Source organism: Vombatus ursinus, unplaced genomic scaffold (assembly GCF_900497805.2).
Source record: "Vombatus ursinus unplaced genomic scaffold, bare-nosed wombat genome assembly UNPS02014945.1, whole genome shotgun sequence".
Classification (NCBI taxonomy): domain Eukaryota; kingdom Metazoa; phylum Chordata; class Mammalia; order Diprotodontia; family Vombatidae; genus Vombatus; species Vombatus ursinus.
The window spans coordinates 22,258,382-22,271,500 of record NW_020954723.1 but is presented as its reverse complement, the minus strand read 5'-3'; the positions used below and the strand labels follow the sequence as shown (position 1 = coordinate 22,271,500).

The window sequence follows — 13,119 nt, the reverse complement described above, 5'->3', positions numbered from 1 at the left end:
AATTTAATCACTGTGTTTCTTAGAATTTGAACTATAGGACTTTCTTCTTCTTTTTTTCCTCATGGTTTTCTGGTGTATCTCAGTCAACAATTTGTTGTCTGTATCCACAAATTCTGTACGGTTTTCTTGTACTGTTTCCTGCATTATAGTATTGTCATGTTCTTCTGGGAGAACTTCAATCCTTTAGTTATCTCTGTTCATCCTGTCTTCAAGGATTCTTCAGCACTTGGACTTGTATAGAATTCATATGTTGTTCTTTTAATATTATTGCCTATTATTTTTCTTCTCTCAAATTTTCCTTTAATATTTTTGTGTTCCAAATCTGTTAATCTATCATTTCTTTAGAGAGATTCTCTATCCTGGATGCACTTTTCCTAATCTGTTAACTTTGTTTTTAAATTGTCTAACGAAAGCTCCAATTTCTCACCTATAGTTTTAATTTCTTCTTTTGTAGATTTTATTTCCCTTTTGAACCATTCTGAATTTTTTGTTGTTCCATGTTTGCTGTGGAGTCTGCAGGAGTCTTATCAGGCACTGTTGCATCACCTTCCTTCATATAATAATATCTGTTAAGAGATCTTTGCATTCGCTTTGAGATTTTACTCATTCTTCCTTATGTATTTAGAATCTTCTCTGTTTTGTCTGTGTGCTGGGCTTTTGTTTAGGCATTTTCTCTTGAAATTTTGGTGTTTTCACAGCCTCTTTTTGTACTCGTAAGTTTCTGATCCCTCCTTTCCTGCTGATGAATAGACTTCTCAAGGATGCTCTGCAAGGTTGCCTCAGCCTCCTCGTGTTGGGGTATGTGAGGTTGCCAACCTGTGTTCTTGCCTTGGGTAACCCCTGGGGGAGCAGCTTCAGGGGTCCCTATCCAGTATTTACATGTGATCTTACTAGGAATTTGTGAAGGCTGGTGGAGAGGGCTACTGAGTGATCTCACTTGAATATGAAATTCTCCTTGTGTTAGGTAACTCATAAAGGATTTCTCCTTGTTAGGGATTCTCTTTTGCAATAGCCTTTTCACAGGTCTTCTTGGTTATGTTTTATTTCTCTCATCTGTACTCCGTACAGCCACTAAAATAACCCTCCTTTTGCACAGACCTGATCGTCATGTCACTAAAAAGTTCACAATTGAATGTAAATTTACAGCTTATAAAATTATTTCTTTAAACAGCCTGATGTGACATAGAGTAGTGCAAGTACTGTTGAGGAATTGAAGTGCAATGAAATGGACTTATTCAGTGTCACCACTAATCAGGGGCAGAACCCAGGTCTAGTATTCTTTCTACTGTACTTTGTCTCCAAGTCCTCCTCTGCTTAAAAAAAGAAATCTCATGTAGCTCTTTTTTACCTGCCTATTCAGTTTCAAATTCCTGTTACAGCTCTGTCTCATTCTCTCATGCCTTTGCTTTCCTGATACCATACTTTCTTCTCCACTGTAAACAAATGAGATTATATATGTAAAGCACTTTACAGACCTTAAAGTGCCATATAAATGCCCGCTGTTATTATTATTACTTTATTATTTACAGTTGAAATGTGCTGTCCCCTATTTTTGCTTGTTAAATTCCTCTTTATCCTTTAAAACACAACTGAAATGACACTTCCTTTAAGAAGTCTCAGACTTCTACTGACCCTTCTCTCTTTTGAACTTGCAATAGTTTGTACTTCTTTAATGTACTAATCATGTATCATTTTATAACATAGACAGTTGTGTATATGTCATAACATACCTCACTTCTTTCTAAACTATAAGCTTCATGAGGGTAGTGAGATACAGTGGTCATTTGGCAAATATTTGTTGAATAACTCACTTAAGAATTTAAATGAAAGTATTGCATTTACTAAATTATTGATTGGATTAAATGATAATAGGATAGGCATTGAACAAAAAACAGAAATATATGATGTGCTGGCAACATTTCAGGACCTTAAACAGACTTTAAACTCTTTAACATTTGGTAATTGACTTTGATCAAAAGGCGATACAGTTGAAAAGGGTCTGAGCTTTCTATATATTTCTGGAACGCTTTGGTTGCATATTTTCTGTTAACTTCAGTAGCAACTCTGAATTGACCAAAGTCTCATTGCTCACTTGGAGAGATAATGGTGTATCATTTAAAAAAAAAAATTAAAAAAACACTTTGTTGTTTAGTTGTTTATAGTTGTATCTGACTCTTCATGACCCCATTTGAGGTTTTCTTGGCAAAGATAACATTTCCTTCTCCAACTCATTTTGCAGATGAGGTTAGTGAGGTAAGCAGGTTAAAGGTGACTTGCTCAGGGACACATAGCTGGTAAGTGTCTGAAGTTGGATTTGAACTCGGATCTTTCTGACTTTAGGTCCAGCTCTTTCTTCACAGAGCCACCTAGCTGTCTTTGCCTAACACATAGTAGGAACTTAATAAATGCTTTTCCCTGTCTCTCCCCTCTTCCCTTTTCTATGTGTTGTCTTCCTCCTTTAGAATGCAAGCTTCTTGAGAGCTAGCTGGGCGGGTAAGTGGTGCAGTGGATAGAGTGCTGGGCCTGGAGTTAGAAAGACCTGGGTTCAAATTTGGCCTCAGACACTTACTTGCTGTATGATCCTGGGCAAGTCACTTAACCCTGTTGACCTCAGTTTTCCTCATCTGTAAAATGAGCTAGAGAAGGAAATGGCAAACTTCTCTAGTATCTTTGTCAGGAAAACCCCCAAAAGAGTCACAAAGAGGTGGACGTGAATGAAAAAAATACTGTCATTCCATATTTCGTAGCTTTGAAAATATTTAGCTCCTGTTGGTGACATGAATCAAGTCCATGACATACCATAATATGAACTTGGTGTCTAGTAACATGAAATGGCTATTTATAGAGAAACTTTAGGAGGAAATGAACTGTAGTGATTTTAGTCAGAGACTTTTGTGGGTCAAAATTTGAGTAAAACTAGTGAAAACTTGATACTATTCAGGTATTTTTTCTATTGTTACAGCCATTGAGGTACCTCTTTAATTATTAAGTTTTCCTTTCTTATTTGCTTCTAGTGTCTTAGGCCCAGATCCTTTTATGTGTATGAGTTAGTAAAAATCTGATGCTTACTGTAATGTTTGTTACTTAGTGTTAAAATATGTTTTAATTGATATTGAAGATAAATCAGTAAAGAAAACAATTAGTGTATTGTGGCCCTCAGAAATGCAAGTTTATTCATGATAAATTCATATTCATCGTGGCTATAATTACAGGTCTCTTAGCATAGGTACGTTAAACTCCTTTTTTCTTCTGATACAAAATATGAATTCTTTTAACGAATTTTCCAAAATTATTGGCTTTAAAAACAACTGTGGCAAAATAATGCTCCCGATAACTTGTATATTGAATATAAGCTACTTTTTATCATTAATAGTGACTAAAACATCTCTTATTCTCAATCTAAAAAATAAAGTCATTTCGGTTACTCTTTGCTGACATTAGTACCATAAATAAGCATGTTTGTCCAAAATATTTTCTTCCAGAAGTACATACCTGACCCATAGCCATAGTCATCTGGTGCCTACTTTCCTAAGCAATGATGCAATTTTAATACCTCACCTGATCTTCAGCTTCCTGGAGTCAAATATAAAATATAAGTATTGTGTGTGTGTGTGTGTATGTGTGTATGTATGTACATTTTCTGTGAATTGTTAATAATCTGCGACATTTACCTTGTGATTTTTTTTTTTGCTCTTTGTCTAAAGCAGTTTTTTAAACTACTTACTGCTTTTGTAGCCTAATTTTACTCTGCAGATTATTTGGGCAAATAGTTTCTTCCAGAGAGGTTTGCCACCTCCTTAGGGAATTCACTGGCCAACTTCATGTCTTTGTTCAGCTATGAAATAAGCAGGTGTCAGGATCTAAAGGCGATTTTCCCAAATTTCATCAATCTCCTTTCTATCTCTTCCCTTCTGAAAGTGATTTCTACTTCATGTGTTCTTATGACAGTTCGTCTGGACTTATCTTTTGTTCCTATCACATTCAACTTTTTTTCCTGCTTGTTTGCATGTATGTCTTATCCTTCCTATTAGGTGGTAAGCTTCTTGAGTTCAGGGACTATGCTTCCAAAAACCCCCCTGAAACAAATACTTTTTCCCCACTGCTTTGCCTATGTAGGCGTTTGATAAGTGTTTGAGTTGAGTTAAATTGAATTCTTCACTAAGATCATTAGAGGCTGAAACAGGAATTAGGTAGTAGAGTGGAAAGAACACTGGCTCAGAATGAATTAGAAGACCTGGGTTCTCTATGTGACTTAGACAAGTCTTCTTTAACCTCCTTGGACCTCACTTTCCTTATCTACAAAATGAGGGCTCGACTAGGTGTTCCTTGATGTTCCTTCCAACTGTAGCTTTATGATCCTGTTTCTAAGATGCAAAGATAAATAAAAACTAAAGGGTGAATATCTCCAATTTTGGAGTAATTCCTAAATTCAAATCCATTATATGGCCTTCTTTTTAACATGAAGCTTTATTCCTTGATTTAGGACTCAGAAGTTATTCTGGGCCCCAGAATCTGGGGCAAAGGTATTTCCAGATAGATTATTCAGTATTATTTAATGTCATAATTATGTTTGTAGATGGGAAGTATTTTGGCTTGGTGGAAAGAACATTAGTCTTTGAGTCAAGCTCTGGTCCTGACGTATAAACTTGTGTGACTGAGAGGCAACTTACTTCTCTCTGAGCCTCATATCCTTATCTATAAAATGGGGATAATAATATTTGTACTTATCTCAGAGGATTGTTATGGGAAAGCATTTTGTAAAGTTTAGTGATCTGTCAATGTGAATTTTTATACTAATCATCCCCTAATGCCTAGTACCATGTTTCATACATAGTGAACATTTAAATGATAGTTGAATAAATTAATTATACTCTAAATTGTGTTCAGAACCTTTTTAATGACTTATATTGGCTTTGGGATGTTATTTTTAAAAGAGTTTAAAATTTTCGCTGAAAATACATATTTTTGGCAATTCCATAGTATTCAAACCTCATTTTCTTCCCATGTTTTCCTCTTTCTTTGTCTCTATCCCTGTCTGTCTAGTACATTACATTATGTGATATTTAGTAATAATAATTTCTCTCCCTTTGTTCAGAGTGGCCAGGTCTATTATATGCTTGAACAGATTGACCTCACTAACTGTTATGAGCTGTGGCCAGGTCAGGAACGTCAGAAAAGGGTTTGGAGAAAATTCAGATTACTGCCTTTTTTATTTTACCCCTCCCTAATTTTTTCTGGTTGTAATTAGCTGCTTGGGAATTTTATTTAAGGTCAATAGTGAAAGAATAGCCTTTTGTAGAGAAAGTTATAGTCCCATCAACTAGCAAAGGGAACATGTTCCAGAAAGCCACCTGGCAAGGAATACATTCTAAGGATACATGGTAGCTAAGCTGAGTTCTTTCTAAAACTAGACAGATAGAAACAGTCGCTAGAGTACACAGTCTGTGATTCAGATAGCCAAGCCAAGCAGTAGGTCTTTTGGCAAAGACCAAAAAAAAAAGACCAAATTGGTCTTTGGCCGAGATTCTGTAGGTACGTGGAAGGATTCTACAAATTGGGATTGGATTACAGAGCTGTCAGATCATGGGGAAAGAGCACTGAACCTTGGATATGGGATGATGTTTTAACTATCTAGTTCATAGGATCATCATACATTTACAACAGAAAAGGATCTTAAAGGCCATGCAGTCCAGTATCCTCATTTTATAAATGAGGAGACTGAGGCCCACACAGACTAAAGTGACTTGAACAAGTAGTGAGTAGCAGAGGTGGGATTTCAGTGTGGGTCTCTTGACTCCAGATTTATTGCTCTTTTTGCTGTATCACACTGCTTCTTCTACTTAAAATAGAGTTAACTCATAGCTAGATCTTTGCCTTAGTTTGTATAACTATATACAGTAATGCAATACCTTGTTGGTGATAAGATTTCCAGCAACCTGGAACAGATATAAACCAGGGAGTTTAAAAAAAAAGGCAGAAAGAAAAATAACTATCCCCTAGACAATGATAATTAGCTGTCAGAGCTACTAGCAAGAATTATAAAGGAATGAGTCTCTTGAGTCCAGAATTCAGACTGGGAAGACTTTTTAGTAACTTGCTTAGAGTATCTGGTGGTTTGTCTTTATGCTATGGCCATAGAGCTGTCTCAGAATGCAGGCTGGTTTTGATCCTAGAAGAGGAGTTAAAAGTAATTGTGGAACTCTGTTCCTCTGGCTATTAGAGAAAATGCAGGGTTGCTTCAAACAAATCTTTATATTAAAACAATAAATTTGGTGAAGGCTAATACATACCTTGGATTAGGCTAATCTCCACCCTGTGGAGTGCAAATTAAAAGGTTTCAGAGAAATTCTATAGGATTGCATGGAATGAAATTTTATCTAGGAAAATCAATTGAGGACTGGGGTGTTTTCTTTTTTGTTTGTTTCTTTTTTTAAATTAAGTATTTTTTCCCCAATTACATGGAAAATTTTTTTTTAACATTCATTTAAAAAAAATTTTGAGCCCAATTTCTCTCCCATCATCCCTTCCTACCCTCACCCTCATTGAGCAGGCAAGCAATTTGATATAGATTATACATGTGCAGCCATGCAAAACATATTTCCATGTTAGTCGTGTTGTGAAAGCAAATACAAACAAAAAAAAACTCCAAGGAAAATAAAGAAAAAGTATGCATTGATCTGCATTCAGACTCCAGCAGTTCTTTCTCTGGAGGTGGATAGCATTTTTCATCATAATTTCTTCAAAATTGTATCATTGTATTGCTAAGAATAGCTAAGGCATTCACAGTTGATGAAAATACAATATAATATTGCTGTTAATGTATAAAATGTTCTCCTGGTTCTGCTCATTTCACTTTGCATCAGTTCATGTAAGTCTTTCAGGTTTTTTTGAGAGCATCCTGCTTATCATTTCTTATAGCATAATAGTATTCCATCACAATCATAACAACAACTTGTTTCGCCATTCTCCAATTGATGGACATTCTCTCAATTTCCATGTCTTTGCCACCACTAAATGAGCTGCTATAAATATTTTTGTACATAGGTTCTTTTCCTTTTTGTTTTTTTTTAATCTCTTTGGGATACAGACCTAGTAGTGGTATTGCTTGGTCAAAGGGTATGCATGATTTTATAGCTCTTTGGGTATAGTTCCAAATTGCTCTCCAGAATGGTTAAATCAGTATACCACATCACCAGCAGTGCATTAGTGTCTCAATCTTCCCATATTCCCTCCAACGTTTGTCATTTTCCTTTTCTGTTATATTAGCCAATCTGATAGTGTTGTTTTAGTTTGCATTTCTCTGATCAATAGTGATTTAGAGCATTTTTTAATATTACTATAGATAGCTTTAATTACTTCATTTGAAAACTGCCTCGTCATATCCTTTGACCATTTATCATTTGAGGAATGGCTCTTATTTCTATAAATTTGACTCAGTAATCTCTATATTTGAAAAATGAAGTCTTTATCAGAGAAACTTGCTGTAAAAAATTTTTATACAGTTATCATTACTATGTATCTTCCTCCATTCTGTTTTCCCCATTTATCCTGTTCTCTTTCTCCTTTCATACCTTTCTCTTTTTCACTTTCATTTTCAAAAGTGTTTAGCTTCTGACTTTACCTCCCCCAATCAGCCCTCCCATCTATCAGTCCCTCCCTGTCCCTGCCCTGCCTCTTCCTTTCTTCTTCCCCTCCCCTTCTATTTTCCTGTATGGTAAGATAGATTTCTATGCCCACGTGAGTATGTATTTTATTTCTTCTCTGAGCCATTTCTGATGAGAGCAAGGATCATGTGCTTCTCCTCCCCACTCTTTCCTTATCTTCCTCTCCACTGTAAAAACTCTTTCACCGCTCTTTTCTGTCAGATAATTTGCTGCCTTCTACTTCTCCCTTTCTCTTTCTCCCAGTGTATTCCTCTTTCTCATCCTTTAATTTTATTTTTTAAAGTAATTATCTCATCATGTTTAGCTCACTCATTTCCTCTATCTATGTATACTCCAACTGCCCTAATAATTAGAAAGTTTTTAGGAGTTATAGGTATCATTTTCCCATGTAAGAATGTAAAGAGTTTAACCTTATTGAATGCTTTATGATTTCTCTTTCCTGTTTACTTTTTTTTGCTTCTCTTGAGTCTTATATTTGAAAGTCGGATTTTCTATTCAGCTCTGGTCTTTTCATCAGAAGAAGTCTAAGCCCTCTTTGACATGATATCACACTGCTGACTCATATTGAACTTGCTGTCCACTAAGCCTTTTTTCAGAATTATTTTTTTCAGAGTTTTTTTCAGATTAACTGTTATCTAGCCATGCCATCTCTGTCTTACACTTGTGAAGCTGATTTTTTTTTTAATCAAGTATAAACATTTACTTATCCCTATCCCCATAAAATTTCATTTTAGATGTGGCCCAAAGTCAATCTGTCAAGCACTTTTTGGATTCTGAATCCAATTCTGAATCTGTTATCCAAGGTATTAGCCATCCCTCCCAACTTTGTATCATCTGCAAATTTAATGAGCATGCCAGGTATGCCTTTATCTGAGACTTCTTCTTCTTGGTACCAGAAGGCAGAACTAGAAGGTGAGGGAAGAAGTTGAAGTAAGGTAGATTTAGGCTCAACATGAGAAAGAACTTCTTTGTGATTTAGAGTTGCCCAAGGTAGAATTGGTGGCATTTGGAGGTAGTGGTACTTCTCTCTCCCTAGAGGTCTTCAAACAAATGCTGTATTATGCATTTGCTGCATCTATTGTAGAAGGGATCCACATTTAGTATGACCTAAGCTAGATGGCACTTTCAGTATTGAGATTCTGTGATCCTGTGGTATTATGAAGTCAGGCATATTACTCTGTAGGAGAAAAGAACATGTTAATTTAGCTTTGCACACTGTGTGCTCAGGTTATATGCTTAACAGTCTTGTTCATCAGATTTCTTGTGACAACTTTAATTCTCTCTATTACAACCAGAAGAACATTTAAAGATATGGAAGAATAAAACAGATTAGAAATGTAGAAATGAGATAAAGACTTGACTTCTGACTGTGAGGCAAGAGATAGAAGAAACATAAGTTGATCAACAGAGCAATTTGGAATGATTTGGCTCAAATAAGATAGTATTTGTTAAGTGCTTATCATAGTGCCTAGCACATAGTAGGTGCTTAATAAATACTTGTTCTAGTCCCTCTTCTCCTTTCCCTCCACTTAATGAAAGATTGCTCTTCAGTACACACCTTAGTAGCCCATGAAGGTATTGTTGATTCTGGGAGATGAGAACTATGATCTAGAATATAATAATAATAATAACAACAACAAACAACATCAACAACAATAATATTAGTAGTCTAGAACAGTGGTGTCAAACTCAAATAGAAACAGGGACCACCAACCTGTACATAAGAATCCCTGGTGGTGCATGATACATATTGATTTAAAAAAACACATATTAACATTATTACTTAGGTTCTATTGTATTTTTATTAAATATTTTCTATATCTGCTTCACCTGTGTATTTATACTTCTGGTCTAGAGCAGTATTTCCTTTTCTTTTCAAGCATAAGGATTGCATGTTAACATCCAGAAATTTCACTTACCTTTTCATGTTTTTAGTTGTATTGTTAGTATCCATAGATTAAGAAGATAGATGATGATAAAAGCCTATTATGAATTCAAATAATACTTTTAAATGAATTAATATTAATTATAACTTATATGTAAATTTGAAAAAATCTTAAAAAGTTTTATTGATAGATTTTGTTTTTATATCAACTGTATTTCTTGCCATTTGAACACCATCCCTAATATCTAAGAATAAAGAAGAAAGGAAAAAAATTCAGCAAAGTTCAGTAAAGCATCTACCAAGTGTCACATGTGCACTGTGCTGCATTTCATAGTTTCCCCTATTTGTGAAGAAGGACAGGAGTCACATTCTCATATTCCTTCTTTGGAGCCAAGTCTGATCGTTCTTATTTACATTATGATCTTGATGTTATTATTTCTATTTCCAATGTTGTAGTCATTGTGTATGTTGTTTTTGTGGTTCTGTTTTAAAAACAAAGTTTCTTTTTTGGCTTACTTTGCCATAGATCGTATATCTTCCCACTCTTCTCTGTATTATTTATATTCATTATTTCTTATTGAAAAATGTTAATAAATGTAAGTGTGAGATATTGTTTGTTATGCTGCACATGATAGCACTTGGTGTGCGTATGATTTTGTGGATATCTTTCAATATTAATGTACCCCTTACCTCCTAGAGGATCATAACCCACACATTTAAAACCATTGTTCTAGAGACTTTAGTGAAAAAGCATATCATTAGGAATGTTTCGTAGTCTGTAGGATCGTACAAATATTGGTGCTCTTACTAATGACCTTGAATCATTAAGAAAAGAAGATGGAACTCAGGTCAGTGGTCAGGAGACCTGGAATCTAGTTATGGCTTTTTTTTGTAACTGACTGTGTGACATTAGGAAGTTCACTTAACCTCTCTGAGTCTTTCATTCCCTCGTGTAGTCATGAAGAGACTTGGACTGAAATATCTCCATGGTCCCTTGGAAAGTTGCATTGTTTAGTGGAAATAAAGCTGGTGTGGAATCATAGGACGTGGGCTTTAATCCTGGTCCTGCCACTTGTGCCAGTGTGACCACGGGCAAATCCTTCTGAGACTCAGTTCATCATCTGTAAAATTAGGGGGTTAGACTAGATGCCCCCTGACATCCCCGACAACTCTAAATCTGTGGTTTTAGGATCCTGACGATTGTAGGAGAATATGATTTTGTATCAGTCTGTTAAATTTATTGTCTTTACTCACCAAGGCACGAGGGTGTATGCAATATAGTTTAGAAATAAAGTTTCATCCGAATGTATACAATTGAGAATTTTCTTCTCTTGTAAAGAAATTAGCTTCTGTTATGTGAAAAATTCTCTAATACATATTGTTTATTCCCTAAGGATAAGGGTTAGAAAATACTCTGTATACATGCAAAGAACATGTTGTCTGTTTCTAATTGCTTTGCAGACATGAATTTGCACGTAGAACTTCTAGGAAGATAGAAACCATGTATTCATATAGTGTATTTTATGTCTCATTTAACAATTACATTGATGCTTTTTTAAAAATTAGCGTGTAGTTTTCAGTTCTTAAATCTTTCATTTAGATACTTAAAACTCTGCGTAGTAGAATTTTAGCATTGAAATAAGGAAATAGGCAATATCCACTGATATTGGAGCAATGTTATTTTACTGTACCAAGAAGTTGTTTTCTGAGGTTTCTTTATTGAGGTACAGATAACAAACATGAATGCAAACTATAATCAATAAAGTCTCTTCCTCTAGTATGTCAGAGTAGAGTTGATCAACTTGGTCAAGTTACTCTTACCCCATTTAAAATAAATAAGATGCCCAGTCATTCTCAGTCATAGCTTTAAATGACAAAAGTCCTTGGAACTAGAGTTTTGTGTGTAGATGGGTATCAGGAAGCTCAATTAGGCCCCAGGGATCATCTGTAAATTATCAAGTTAGTTATAGAACCTGAATCATTCCAGAATTTGGAGCATGTACAGCATTCCAACCAGCCCCTCTTTGAGAAGGAACTGCTTGGGAGAGGAGGAACCTTGATTCTGGTCTTGGCTTAGGTCTCCTTCCTCCCATCTTCCTCCCTTTGGCTGAGGAAACCTTGCTGTCTATAGAAAATCCATCTATTTGGACTTTGTGTGGGTTATGGCAAATGCCTTTGGTGAGCACACATTCTTCCTTTTTATACCTTGCTTGACATTGATAATCAGAGGATTGTTGAGCAAAATTATCTTTATAGATACATCTGTAACTGTTATAATAATTATCTTATTTTAAGCCTAGAGACAATGTAATGACCCCCTAAGGTCCATATGGGTTCCACCTCTGTAACTTTATTGAATTTATTTTAGATGAAAAATTAAGGTCAGTCACAATCTTTGTTAGGTAAGATCATTTATTTGAATAAGTCAGTCAGAGCTAGTGTTAACAGGGCTATATACTTCCTTCAATCTTGAATAAGGAACTTGCACAGAAGAGATGAGCTGTCTCAGAACCAGATAGAAATTCCAAGTGTCTGGAAGTGGAGGAAGGAATAGGGTCATACAGAGGAGCTGTAAAGAACTTGCAGCCCAGAAGCAACCAGCTAGTGATAAAAGGAAGGTAAGATTGAACTCTGGTAGAGAAGGGGTATATCAAGAAGAGAAATCCCATCAGCCCTACCAGATATCTCACTGCAGAAGATTTCCATCAGTGTACCTAAGAAAGGGTCTGCTTTTCCCCCAATTTCCCCTCTCAGTGTTTATCTATCCATAGGCACCATAATATCATCCTCTGTTTTGTTACTCAGATGAGTCCAGTAATGAATTTTTCTTCAATCCCAAAGAAGTCAGAGGTTAATTAGAGATAGATATGTAAATTAAAGCAAAGCATCCTACCTCTGCTTAGATATTAGGAATTTTCTTAACTGAGGGTTCAGAGACATTGTGATTGAACTCAGAACTTTTTATCTAAATTAGACTTGCTAAAGTCACAGAGGAGGGATCTTAGTTTAAGTCATACCCAAGCAAAAATAACCTCTATAGTATCCATCCAAAAATAGTAACTCGGTGTCCACTTTAAGACCACTACTTCCTTCAAAGGAAATCTATTCTATTTTTGAACAAAGCTAATTATTAGGAAATGTTTCCTGTTACTGAACTGAAATCTACTTCTCTGCCCATTGCTCTCTGGGGACAAACAGAGCAAATCTAATACCTTTTTCTATATGCCAGCCTTTGAAATTCTTCAAGATAGGTATCATCTGCCACTATCCTTCCTTTCTTCCCGCTATTCTCAGGCTTCTCATCTTTAGGCTGAGTAACTAGTTTCTTCTACCTTCATAGGTCATGGTTTCCAGTCACCTCATCATCCTGGTTGCCCTCCTCTTATTGTCAGCGTCCTTAATTAAATGTGGCACTTAGAATTGAACATAGTATTCCAAATGTGGTTTACTAAATCACATCTCTTGATTTGTACACTATTAATTGCAGGCTCAACTAATGTTTTTAATTTAATTTAATTAAAAATTTAAAAAGAAAAAAAAAACATTAGACTGCTGGTCTATAAGATTAAA

General features: G+C 35.4%; 1 protein-coding gene across 2 annotated transcripts in view; it reads left to right on the top strand.

Annotated features, from left to right (window-relative positions):
- GPATCH2L (G-patch domain containing 2 like) overlaps nucleotides 1-13,119 on the top strand; it is a 66,497-nt gene that overhangs the window by 39,900 nt on the left and 13,478 nt on the right. The window lies entirely within an intron of this gene.